Below are 15,215 nucleotides of genomic sequence, written 5' to 3' on the forward strand. Positions count from 1 at the left end.
TCTATAATTAAAAACAATCCTGTATAAACGTAGGACACGCCTAGAATCAAAACAATGATGTATACATGTAGGACACGCCTAGAATTAAAAACATTGCTGTATACACGTAGGACACGCCTAGAATTAAAAACATTACTGTATACACGTAGAACACGCCTAGAATTAAAAACATTGCTGTATACACACAGAACACGCCTAGAATTAAAAACATTGCTGTATACACGTAGAACACGCCTAGAATTAAAAACATTGCTGTATACACATAGGACACGCCTAGAATTAAAAACACTGCTGTATACACGTAGAACACGCCTAGAATTAAAAACAATGATGTATACACGTAGGACACGCCTATAATTAAAAACATTACTGTATACACGTAGAACACGCCTAGAATTGAAAACAATGCTGTTTACACGTAGGTTGAGATAAAATATTTTACTAAATTTAAACTGTTATTTCGGGATAATGAATTCTGGCATGTGAACTTCAGCATAAAAAGATTTTTTTCGCGCACGATAATCTTCACGGAATGACCTTCATCAGGTATGCTCTTAGGACAAACATATCCAAGTCCCGTCAAATCAAAAACCATCTGGCAAAACCATCGATAAAAGAGGAAAAGAAGAAAAAACACTTCAAAGAACCTAAATTCTGAACCACCCTCACCCTCTTCCCCTCCAAAAAAAAATATTATAATTTAAATTTGGTGGTTATCGCTTCTATTCTAAAAAGGTAAATAGATCCTACTCTACTCCATATGTGCAACTCGTCGTAGAGATCGTATATGAAATGACCAAGAACATTACAGCCATTACATTTTAATCAGAACATCCAAAAACCTCTATGGTTGAATATGTATGCTGGGAGACTATGGTAAGACCAAGTAACGAGTCGACGAATAAACTGTTCTTTACACTTTATTTCAATCAAATTTTGTTACAAGGCCATGCTACTGCATTGGCGGACGACAACTATCTTAATCATTAATAGCTTAAATATGTTCTACCTTTTTCGACATACAAATGTAAGAGATAAATTGTGTGAGGCAGTCCCGATACATGTAACCAGAAGACCCAAAATAGGAATATAAAATATAATGATTTAATACATTTGAAATGTTTAGACAACTATACCATTTGAATCAATACTTAGGCAATGACTACTAGTTAGTGTCATCAAGTCAATACTGCTACCTTACTATATAAGTTACTGACCTGATATATTATATATACTGCATGTTTTTGTACTCTACGTTTTGATGGGGTCTATTTTGCTCGGTCTTTGTTTTTTTAAGCAGTGTTTTGTGTAAGTGGTTTATATTATAAGGTATGGTATTATTACCCATTAGCCGAATCTCCTTCAGTGACCAAAAATGACGGGTAAGTTAATATCGGATATGTTCCTTATGTCGTAACTACTATATCCTTCCCTTTTCACGAATGTGACCTACCGAATTAGACTATTTATCGGATTTGTAATAGCATGAGCAACACGACGGGTGCCACATGTGGAGCAGGATCTGCTTACCCTTCCGGAGCACCTGAGATCACCCCCTGTTTTTGGTGGGGTTCGTGTTGCTTAATATTTAGTTTTTTATGTTGTGTCTTCTGGACTATTAATTGTCTGTTTGTCTATTTACTTCTAGCCATGGAGTTGTCAGTTTATTTTCAATTTTAGCCATGGTGTTGTCAGTTTATTTTCAATCTAGAATGAAATTCAAAACAGTGTAGCTGTGGCCATTGATTGACACATTAAAATCATCCATTGACTGGGACAATTTAGGTGAACGTTTGTATGTAACGACCAATGCTCACTATGTACTTTTTAAAGACACTTAAACTATGGGGTCACCAAAGGTTCTGAACACCTAAATAAAGTAATTCGAAAAATTAATCAGAAATAACACGATATTTTGATTGATATCAATTATATAAATCAAAACACAAAGGTTATTCCTGATTAATTTTTCGAATTATTTTATAATTAAAGGCGTTAAGAAACCTTTGGTGACCCCACAGTTTAAATGTCTATCGTAGGTACGTCGTGAACAGTGGTCGTTACAGATAAACGTTCACGTAAATTGTCCCAGTCAATGGATGATTTTAATGTGTCAACCAATGGCCACAGCTACACTTTTGAATTTCATTCTATGAGTTTGACTATCCCGTTGGTATCTTTCGTGTCTTAGTCTTTTAGTATCACAGTACAGCCTCCAATAATGAACGAAACCCATACCACAAAGCAGCACCACAAACGTAAAAACGAGAAAACTATGGCAAGCCGTTCTCGTCAAAACTATGTTTAAACCCTTTTTTTCGAAAAAAATACACACTGAGATTTAAAAACCTAAAATAACACACTGAGAAATCGAAATTACACACTGAGATTTAAAAAAATAAAAAACACACACTGAGAATTCAAAATTACACACTGAGATTTTAAAAAGACGCACTGAGATGAAATAAATTGCAAAACACACACTGAGAATTGTTAATTACACACTGAGATTTCAAAAATACACACTAAGATTAATATGCAAATTACTTATGAATATTCATGAGATGAATAATTCAACAGATTAATATCTTGATCCCAAGAACTCTTGACATTATAATGAAATGCGATTCCTTCAACCAACATTCGTAATAAATTTCAAGACTTAACATCGCTCATATTCATAAGTTTGTTGCCTATAATTAAGGTCATTCTACCAGTGTATCGGGATTTTTTTTTAACTTAAAACCGTTTAAGCATGGGTCCCTTTTCAAAAGTCTTCCAACTGTTACCCTGATTTCGCAAGGTAATCTTTTCTATTTTTGTTACGTTTATATGCTACAATAGACACTTGAGTAAAAATTTTGCATTCTTTGGGTTTTTTTTCAGATTGTTCCTATGTTTTCTTATAATTTTAATAAAGTTTTTCACCATTTGGTTATATTTTGTAATAAGAGTAAGTGGGTATTTTTCTTGCTCTTATATTTCTAGTCTTTTTTATAAATAATTTGGAACCTAATCGAAGGACTAACGAGTTATGTCCCCTAGTTGTTTTAAGCTTGTAATGGATTAAGATTAAGTATGCTAATTAGATATGTGCGCATAAAAAGTGCACACAAATCTCAGTGTGTAATTTTAAATTCTCAGTGTGTAATTTTAAATTCTCAGTGTGTAATTTCAAATTCTCAATGTGTGTTTTCAGTTTATTTATTCTGAATGTGTCTTTTTGAAATCTCAGTGTGTAATTTTAAATTCTCAAAGTGTAATTTTCAATTCTCAGTGTGTGTTTTTCATTTTTGTAATCTCAGTGCGTCTTTATGAAATCTCATTGTGTAATTTTTAATTCTCAGTGTGTAATTTTTAATTCTCAGTGTGTGTTTTGAAGTTTTTAAATCTCACTGTGCTTTGTTGTAATTCTCAGTGTGTAAATTTTTCGAAAAATTGTTTAAGGATGTACTTAGGTGAGGTTTTGAAATTTGTGTTTTATGTTCGGACTCCTTGGTGTTTTTCCATACAAGACAATGTAAAATATTTTGCCCCATAACACCCATTTATTTTTTTCATATAAGACTGAATAGTTCATGAAAGGTCATTTACCAAAATTTTATGGGATTCTTGATTTTCTTTCTTCTGTTTTGAGACCAAAATTATACCAATGCAATATAAGGTAAAAGTCCGAGTCATCCTTTTCCCGCCATATTTTAAATCTCGAATATCTCGAAAAGGAGGTCCATTGCCTATCAATATTTTTAGCGTATTTTTATCCTTAATTGATGCTCTACCAGCTTATAGTATCAATTTTAATTTCTTGATTTCTTAATTTTTACCTAACCTCACCTAAGTACATCCTTAAACATAGTTTTGACGAGAACGGCTTGCAATAGAAAACCAACTGTCTGATTTATGTTCAAAGCAATGAATGAAAATTAAGTATGACACACAGTAAAAGACAATCACTGAATTACAGGCTTTTTTTGCCATCGTTTGTTCGGTTTTGCATTGGGGTTTTCAGTATCTTTTAAAATAGAAAAAACTGCAAAAAAGTTAAGAATAAATATAAAACCTGAAGAATACGTAAAGAAAAGACTCCCACCCCCAACCAGACCAAAGTTCAAGTTATTTATAAATATAATGCTCAATTCGCTTTTTCAGAATCTCAAGGACTATGCATGGGTAATCCCATTGTTTGTACACCGAAATTGAAATAACGTTACGCCATTGGTTGAATTTTCATTGTTTAGAACATTGTTCACCAATCATAACATTTTGAAGTACGCTTTTGAAAATAATACCCAGAATGCATTAGATTCTGAATAGGCGATTTGTTCTTATATATAGGCAACGCAGAATTCACTGTGAACATTTTAAAAATCTATAAAATGTTTCTACTCGAGCAATACTAACCTTGTTGGATGAACACCCCATTTGATACCTCTCCTCATTCAGTAAATTTCTGGTTGTAGTAATCGAGCATTGCTAGAAACATCAAAACATTGATAAAATAAAAGAAGTAGTATAAACATAAACAATGTTTCTTCTGATAAATAAATATAATATAGTATGCGACAGATTAAAATTAACAATTATAGAATTTACAAATTATAAGTTTTGAACAGCGGTATACTACTGTTGCCTTTATTTATAGAAATCAGGCTTCTTACGTTTTCTATGTAACTGGAATTGTCAGTAACTGCAAATTAGTACATATCGGCTAGGATTCAACAACTGGTTTAATAATCAAAAGTATCTGATCTTACCACGCAATTTTGCCAAAACTTGATCAATAAAAAGTAGAGAAGATGTAAAACCTACAATCATCGATAAAAGACGAATACAATTCACCTATCGCCCATATTGGGTTATGCTCCGCCCATTTATGCTAATTAGCTATTACCTGGTCCTGTCCACACAGTGTTATCCTGTGACACTGAGTTGGTTGTACTAAACTATAAGGACACGAGAAACAAAGAACGTGTCCTGGCTTTGGAGCAAACGCTGCAAAAAACAAAGCGCTATAGTATGTAATTATAAAAAAAAGGAGATGAGGTATGATTGCCAATGAGATAACTGTCCACAAAAAGAGACCAAAATGACACAGACATTAACATCTATAAGTCAGCGTACGGCCTTCAACAATGAACAAAGCTCATACCGCATAGTGAGCTATAAAGGCATCGAAATGACAATGTAAACCAATTTAAACGTAAAAACTGACGATCTTATCTATATAAAAAATGAAGGAAAAACAAGTATGTCACACATTAACAAACGACAACCACTGAATTACATGCTCCTGACTTAGGACAGGCACATACGTACATGATGTGGTGGGATTCAACATGTGAGCGGGATCCCAACCCTTCTCCTTATCTTAGACAGTGGTATAACAGTATTAAATAAGAACAAACTATAAAAATCAGTTGGAATAGGATTGAATCATCAGATAGACAAAAAAAGAGGACGTGGACGGGAACTTGAACACCATAACAACAAAAAAACACTTGATACAGATCTGAGAGTATTCGAAGTCAAATGACAACAAGTTTAAGCCTCTTACAACTAATAAAAATCATGCATCTAAGACTAAATTATCAATCCGTACCCATCCAACATCCAATGGATTTCGTATAAAAACGGCATAAACAGTCAGAGAAAAACATGACCTTGTGCGATGCCAAGATACAGGTATCGGCAGATTGTAGATACATGAATGTGTATATGTATATAACATACAAGAAATACATTGTTTTTTTTTAATTGACTGAGTAATTAATTCAAACCAGCAAACTTACGACCTGATTCATGTTCATTACATATTTGCCGGCGCTCAAACCTTTCTCTAACAGTGTTTTACAGTGCAACATATCAAAAACTTTAAATATCAGTTACAGAGAGCTTACTTATGAAAAAAATACAAATCACAAAAACAAACCTCCAAAAAAACCCATCAAACATAGGAAACAAAAATCTCATTTGAGAGACTCGTAGCTGCTAGTTCAATGCCAATAACAACTATTGGAAAACAAATATATTAAACGAAGTAATAATTCGATGTTCTGACATGTGGATCAGATTCTTTTCATCTACCGGTTCGTGCTGCTAAGTCTTTAGATTTCAATGCTGTGATCTGTTTCTTAGACAACAGACAACAATAGTACACAAATGAAATTGAGAATGGAAATGAGAAAAAAGACAACAACCCGACCAAAGAGCAGATACCAGTCAGCCGAAGGCCACTTATGGGTCTTCCATCATAAATCATATTTTAGAAAACTAAAGTCCGAGGAACATGAACTCAACCAAAAATGGGGGTGATCTCAGGTGCTCCTAAAGGATAAGCAGATCCTGTCCCATATGCGAGAACCCGATTCAAATTGAAATACATGATAAAATTACTATGAAACAATAGGTCTTTTGCGCTTTAGACAACATGACGTTAACTTCGAAATTACATAACTGTTCCAAATTAAAGACGTCTGTATTGTCCCAGCATTACGACTGTAACACAAGTGAGAGGTTTAGCTAGTAATTAAACCAGGTCTAATCCATCTACCTAATTAAGGAAATGTATATACCAATTCAGGATTATGACAGTTATTTTCCATCCTTTGATGTGTTTTAGCTTTGAATTTTTCCATTTGATAAGGGACTTTTCGATTTGATTTTTTTTTAGTTCTGTGATTTTCCATAAATATGTAGGACTCTAAAGTGCAATGGTACTCTGAAGTGCGATGGTCACGCTAAAGTACGATTGTCTACGCTAAAGTGCGATGGTGTCAGACGCTAAAGTGAGATTGTTGTTTGTGTTTTAAGTGCGATGGTATGACACGATAAAGTCCGATGGTGTAACGGGAATGTGGTTCAGGCAATGGTTTTCGTTTGTTGCTGAGTTCCTATAACATTTTCGTTTATTGTTTTATTTATATATCAAGCCGTAGTCTTTCTCTTTTGAATTGTTTTACACTTGTCATTGTATAACCCTATATAGCTTGTTATGCGGCATGGGCCAAGGCTTTACGTTGGCGGCCGTATGATTATAAGTTGCATACATGAACGACATTTGGGATTGAATGGATAGTTTATACTACATCTTCTTATGTTTATTTAAAGTACGATAGTTGTCCAAAAAGTGTAATGGTTACACTGCAGTATAGTTAGTATATCCGGAAATAAATGGAAGTCGTTTTTTAATAAAATAATATGTTGTGCAAGACAATGATCCGCGTTAAAGGTCATACCTAAAGTTGCATACATCAATGCCATTAGGTTGAAGATAGAGAGTTGTCGTATGTGCAATCATATAGTATGATGATACTACACATCTGTTCGTTAGGTTGCTGTCTAGATGACGTATATTCATTATTTAACAGAAATAACAAACCAAATTGTATTTTTTTATAGAATTATTCAATTAGAAAGTAACTGTATTGATTAAAGTTCTTTCTACAATTTTACAAATTAAGTTAAGCTCTTCCAGCAACGACCAAAAAAGTTCCAGATTGTGATCATTTGTTTTTCTCTTCTTTCTTTTCTTGTCTAATAAAAATCCTTAATCTGGACAAACATTCTCGTCATAATGCTGTCGAACGTTGCTGACGTTGATACTTGTGCGGAAAAAACGCAATTTAGCGTGTTCAAATAAATAGCACAGACCATCGAACTTTAGCGTATCAAACCATCGCACTTTATCGTAGGCCATCGCACTTTAGCGTTACCATCGCGTTTTAGCGTCCCCATTGCACTTTAGAGTCCGAAAAATATGAAAACTTTTTCTACATTAAACAAGGGATATTTAATAGGTAGTTTGCGTATAAGAAAAATTACCTTCTGAACTACAATGCTGATCCAAATTACAAACGTCTGTATTGTTACAACATCTCGTACATATGTTAACATCGCCTACAGACCTAGCAGGATTTGCCTTGCATTGCTATTAACAGAAGATGACTGTTGAGACATCGTATTTTTGAATAAAAGTTATATATCATGATATGCCTCAAATTACAATTAATGCTTATTATTTTGTAGAGAAATATGACAGAAAAACGTATAAAATATTAGTCACTGGATTGTTAGCAAGTAAAATTTTTCGGTTGAGTAATTGTATTCATGGAACTAAACTATTTTTGGAGATTTGTTCAAACTTAAAAGGATAGTGTGATGATAGGAGACGTTTTTATTATTATTGAATCCCTAAAAAAACAACTAAACGCCATTTTGAACAAAAAGGTGAAATTAGAAGAAAAAAAGCCTTTTTGGAAGGTTTTTATCAGACACAAACCCGGCTTGCTTGGGTGTATTCACCAAAAAGCAAAGTTAATTTTGTGCTTATCCTGAAAGTACCATAAAATATTTCTGAACAGCTATTGTAGTGCATTGTTTTAGCACCCTTAACGGAGTTGGGGTGACGTATTGTTATTATACGATTCTCTTTTTCCTTATTCCTCTTCCACACATTTTGTCCACGCTTTTTCTCGGAATTGTATGGACCAATGTTGATGGAACTATACCATAATGTTGACCACCATGTGAAAATGTGCAATCGGGGTTTGGCATTTTCAAGATGGCCATGTTTCCATGGAAACTGCAAAAATCCGAAAAAAAATAATAGTGCTCGAAACTGGATCAAACTTGACAGAAATGTTAATTGGCATAGGTAGATTTGTCTTTTGAAGTTGGAATTTTTAAAATGGCTGCCGTAACCATGGAAACAGCAAAAATGTCAAAAATTTCAAAATGTTCCAAACTTAATGAAACTTTACAAAAATGATAATTTGTATGTGTAGATACGCTCTTTGACTTTGAAACTTTCAAAATAGCTGCCGTTATCCTGGCAATGGGGAGACGAGGGTGCGATCCGTTATTGCTAGCAATTACAAATTTAGTTTTAATTTATTCTGGTACTTGCATTACATATTTTTCTCTGGGAGTTAATAAACAAAAAAACAATCAATCAATCTCTGTGTGATCAAGGCTGATCTTGGAAATTCTGCAATATATGGTCCTTCACCCTTCCCGGGCATCAGTATATTGTTTTTTACCCTTCCAGAGCACCAGGGTTTGGTTGGGTTTAGGTCTTTCAGTGTTACGGTGACCTATAATTGTTAATTTCTGTGTCATATGGTGTCTTGTGGAGAACTGTTTATTTGGCGATCATACCACATCTTCTTATTTTTATATTTAGTTTGCTATGTGGGCGTTTTTCAATAAAAACGTACTTTCTTGTCCTAGCCACTTTAAAAAAAATGTGTTTGATCTTTGCAAGTAATTTTTTGTGCAGTCAGTACATTGAATTAGATATAACATTTTTAAGCAAAGAAACAGATTATTTTTTTAGAGGGATTGATAAGATATTGATTCCTGAATGGTCCAAAACAACCAAAATGGCATGTCCTTAGACTGCCTGTTCAACATTCCATCTCTAAAATATCGTAAAAAAATGTAGAAATAAATATTAATTTTACTTAATATAAGTTCTTTAATAATTCAAAAGTATGTTTAGAGCCAACATATTTTAATAAACAGCTTTTAACATAGGATTTTTTATTTCAGAAGATGTGTCCCTAACACAATGTCCACTACAAAACGAAGTCATTAAAACTTGCTAATAAACAGTTTTATAAAATCAATGTCATTTTTTGTTTGCAAGAGATGTAAACATTTGGGTCTTACAAAAGAAGTGATGCTTTTATAACGACAATTAAATTGTTGGTAAGAAAAATTAAGCACATCAAAAGGACCAGAGTGATACCGTATTTTTGTAAATGTCCACTACGAAACGGGTCAAATCTCCTTCAGTAACTGGTTTTAAAATTGTGAAAAAAATATCAGTGTACAGCTTAATAATGTTTTGATGAATACAGTCAGTCTTGTTACTATTGCAATATAGGGGTTGTGAGAAAAAATTAAAACATGTGAATACGTCCCCTACGAAACGGTCACCTACGAAACAAGTTTGGGAGAAAAACGTTTCGTAGTGGACACTACCACTACCATGCAGTCTTTTTTTACTCTTTTTTTTCAATTATATTCGTGCAAAGCAAATAACAAAGGTTAGTTTCATGTAATTTTTATAAATGTTTTTATTAACATAGAATAGGGTTGATGTCAACTACGAAACTTTTTGTCCACTACGAAACGATTTTGTCAACTACGAAACGCATCAAAATGTCCACTACATAACATGAGTTGTACCTTCATATGTGAAGTACTGTCTAACCTTTATCGATAAAAAATGGTTCTCTAATTCAGAAAAAAATTAGATTTTTCTAGTATATAAAGTAAACAAACTGGAATGTCTATAGGAAACATTTAAAATTGCAAAAATATGTGTGTTTAGAAGAAGTTTCGTAGGGGACAAAATTCTCCTACGAAACAGTACACAAATTATGAAAACAATTACATTTTAAAGAGTATTTAAGATTGCACTTTTTGTTTACAAACAGGTCTATAATAGAGGTATTAAAAATAACTCTTGAAAATTAATTTTAGACTAGTTGATTTTCCATTTTATTTAGGTCTGAAAGGAACGCTTTTATTGAAAAACGCCCGCGTATGGGTTTTGTTGAGTTTTCCTTTGCCGATTTTTTTCATGACGCCTCTTTTTATATATAATAGCTACAATGTTTATTTTACAAAAGATGTGGTAAATCGATTCAGAAAACAAATTGATAACAAAATAAGTTATGTAACTTACATCATGGTCCCGACAGCCCACGTTAAACAAGGTTATGCCATCATATGTTATAAACCTCTGTGTATAGCATGACTGAAATAGTTGAAATATAAAACTTAAAAGTTAATCCATCAAATGTTATAAAAGATAAAGATTCGGAAAATGTGTCCGGATTGTATGCTGTATTCCTCCGTTGAAGAAGCAATAAGAAAATGAAATAAGATAATGACATGACATAATGCTGAGGGTGCGTCGATACTTCTGCTGCTGTACTGATAGTCCCCGAGGGCATCACATTCGTTACTGGCATGAAAAAACAGATGTTGTTAGATCGAAACTTTCTGTTAAAAAAAATGTAAATCATTTTAGCTAGGAATATATGTCCCTCGTGCAAACCTCTGATTCTTTGTCTGGATATTGCTGTTCTTTCGTTTTTCCTCTTTTGAACAGTTCTTCCAACATGTCTATTACGTTTGAATTTTCTAATATTTTAGCCTCAAGAGATATAAATTGTCTAAATGCGCATCTAGGACATACACATGTGTAACGTTAAAGTTGAATATGTGAGTAAGTTATTTAGGGGATCCTTGATTAAAGGTATACTTAGTCTTTCACATCCTTTATTGTTCGCTATGCTGTATTTATGGTGGTCGGTTAAGGCCATTTCGCGTTTTCGCCCGTCATATTCTATAAGGCGAAAACGCGAAGCCGAAAAGACGAACGCGAAGTCGAAAATGTGAAAACGCGAAATATTTTTTCTTTCGGATTTCGCGTTTTCGACTTCGCATTTTCGCCTTTTCGACTTCGCGATTTCGACAACTCGATTTCGCTCTATAGAATATGAAGGACGAAAACGCGACAACGCGAAATGACCTTAACCGGCCACCATTAGGTATTGGTTTTGAAAATTTTAGAAGGCTGTAAAATTACCTATAATTCGTCTGCGTCATTTGTTTTATTGACAATCATACTACATCGTTTTATTCTAACTAAGTTAGACTTTATTTTCAACATTTATTACGTACCAATAACGTATAATTGACAACAAATATTTCATTTACTATATTGCGATAATTGGTCATCGTAAAAGTGGCTGCTAATTAACTTTCGGGTCTTAATGCAATACTGTACTGATTTTTACCTCGATAATCAAAACGTTAATAATATTAAAAGCTAGCGACGCATCATTCGTTATTTTTTCAGCATTGCATTCGATCAAAAAATGAGATTGATATAATCTAAAATTAAGAATGGAAACGGGGAATTTGTGCAGAAAACAGTCAAAAGACTAAAATGGATCTTAAACATAGCACGAAAATCCTGTACTCAAAGGCAGACTCCAGGTGCCCTAAACCAAAAATATGTACTTGTTCAGCGAAAACAGACGTCATACTAAACTTTTATATGAACCAAAATTGAAAAAAACTTACATGACAAATGTTTAACATGAAGTATTTATGCCTACCTCATGAGTTCCACATTCAACAACATCAGTACAATCTAAAGGCTGGGGTACTGCTTTACAGTTCAAACAAAGTTTTCCTGCGTCTATAACATACACGGTAAATATCAAGCACTAGTAAAAAGTAAAATCACAAAAATACTGAACTCCGAAGAAAATTTAAAATTAAAACGGAGAGTCCCTAATCAAATGGCAAAATCAAATGATAAAACACATCAAACGAATAAACAACTGTCATATTCCTGACTTGGTACAGGCATTTTCAAATGTAGAAAATGGTGGATTGAACCTCTAACCTGTATGTCAGTCGCAACAAATTCCATTATATTTACAACGACATTTGTTTTATTGGATGAACATACTTTAAGGATTGTTAAACGATTGATACGAATGTTTGAATCAAATCCATTATCGTTCACTGGCGTTAGTTGTTTTATAAGACTAGTTCTTTTTTTTCAGGTTAATACACAAAATTATGGAAATAACTCTTGCCTTCATTGAATAATTACCGTATTGACTGACCGACTACATTTCAATAACGTGATACATTAAAACCTGTTTAAAGTGAACCTCTTCGGGTTTTGACCGATGTTCGATTTAATCAGGTTGACTACGCATACTATTTGATATGACAGTGCTTAAGAACATGTTTGGTTTATACAGGTTTTCAGTTTATGCAGGAATCAGTTTAACCAGGTTTTACTGTACTGAAAAATCCTTATATCTTTGATGTATGCATAATGAAAATCATTTAGCAAAACAAAACCAAAAAAAAACCCAAAACAATGAAAGGATATATAAATCTAAGGAGATAGGAGTGTGAACTCCAATGAGACAACTACTGCAGCCAACAAAAACACAAGGAAAAGGATTTCAAAAATGTTCATGCTTAGAAACAAGTGCTAATATTTTGTCGAGAAATGCATTATAAGATAAACACATACTGTAACATACATAGTTGATGTTGCTGTACTCTGTGTTTAAATGACTTATAATTGATATGGTTATAATAACAATTTAACTCTTTACAACACTTTGTCGGAATACTGTAGATTTTTTAACCTTTGATTTGATAATTAAGTTGTACGCTTTAGAGTTTTCCCAGAATGCATTTGATTTAGAAATTTATACGTACTAACTGTTGTAATAAACACCAGGAAAAACTGTAAGAAGAATGTAAATTGTACAATATTACGCCATAATAATTTTATTTACTATATATATCTAAAAAAAATCTGCCTATGAATAAAGTCGGACTCTTTTTAGAAACTCTCTATGTCTTTCATTACTAAATATTGTTTAAATTATGTCTTAAATTGTTCATTTTATAAAATCCGTTGAAATGTCACACTTATACAGTTATAATAAGGAAGTATAAAATGACTCATCATCTGGCATTTGAAAAATCAAAAAGACTAAATGCCGCTTACGCAATATCTAAATAGTAATTTTAAAACCTCAAACGGAGGCTACTTCTACAGTTTTGCGATAAATACAATAAGTTTAAAGCCTAAATGCAAATATCATGAATTTGTGTATATTAAAGCAGAATTTTAAACTATGAATAATGATATATGTCCTACCAATGTCTCATGAACATCGAAGTTATGTCATTTGGGTATAGTACTTTAAATTATTGAATTCAAAAGTTCAAAATGGTAGCCTTATCAATCCTACATTCTCCGGTAATCGTAAATTTGTTAATCGAGCATATTATTAGCGAATCTTCTCCGTTATAGTTCTACTGCACTGGTTTTGACAACTTTAATCTAGTACATGTATATACAGATCTTCAAATCCTTTATACATGGCATTGGATGATAATTGATCAGACAAATATACCAAAAAAGACAATTTTCTACATTTGAAAATGCCTGTACCAAGTCAGGAATATGACAGTTCTTGTCCATTCGTTTTTGATGCGCTTTGTTATTTGATTTTGCCATGTGATTATGGACTTTCCGAATTGATTTTCCTCTGAGTTCAGAATTTTTGTGATTTTACTTTTTTTTCATACCAAACAATCATCTGTATACCTTATATGTTATGTATTGAAACTTTTTAACGTAAGATGTATTGTACGGAACTCGGAAAGATACAGCAAGGTGGACACCGTACATTATGTACATATGTATACACAATACACGTATACACATATACACAATATGATTAACAGATTGATCTTTCTATTAAACAGAACTAAACGGATATTGAAATTAAAAAAAAAAAAGAAATACCATAACATTTCTATAAAAATAAAACAATACAGAAATCCTACCTGTATGACATCGAAAGGCATTTCTTATAGATATTTCTGTATAGAACGTCCTATCAAAGGTCAAAGATCTAACACAGAATAAAATTACTGACGTGTTTCAATTTCGTATGGTGAATTGAACATGGTTTAATAGCGCTAAACCTCTCACTTGTATGACAGTCATTTTTTAGTAGCAATAAACAAAAAAACTATGTTAATTAGACATGCTTTGATACTATATATGCCCTTGAATTTTTACTAGATAACATTTTTGTTCGCTTTGGGGATTCCGTATATCGTCAGATTATCGGAATTCCAATGGGGACTAACTGTGCACCACTTATTGCGGACCTGTTTTTGTATTGTTATGAGTTACAATTTATGACAAAAATAAGCAAAGACCCATCGAAACAACATCTGATAAACAAATTTAATAATACTTTTAGATATTTGGATGATATTTTGGCTCTCAATAATGACGACTTCAGTATGTATATTAATGAAATTTATCCTGTTGAACTTACTTTAAATAAAGCTAATACTAACAATGACCACTGCCCTTTTCTCGATCTTGATATCTATATCACTAATGGAAAGCTGAATACTAAAATTTATGATAAAAGGGATGATTTTTCATTTCCTATCGTTAATTATCCGTTTTTAGATGGTGACGTTCCCTTGTCACCATCTTACGGTGTTTATATATCTCAACTTGTACGATTCGCTCGTGTATGTAACAATGTTTTAGATTTTAACGAGAGAAATTTATGTATTACTGAAAAATTATTACACCAGGGTTTTCGATATCACAAACTAGTCAAAAC

This window comes from Mytilus edulis, chromosome 11 (assembly GCF_963676685.1).
Source record: "Mytilus edulis chromosome 11, xbMytEdul2.2, whole genome shotgun sequence".
Taxonomy (NCBI): Eukaryota; Metazoa; Mollusca; class Bivalvia; order Mytilida; family Mytilidae; genus Mytilus; species Mytilus edulis.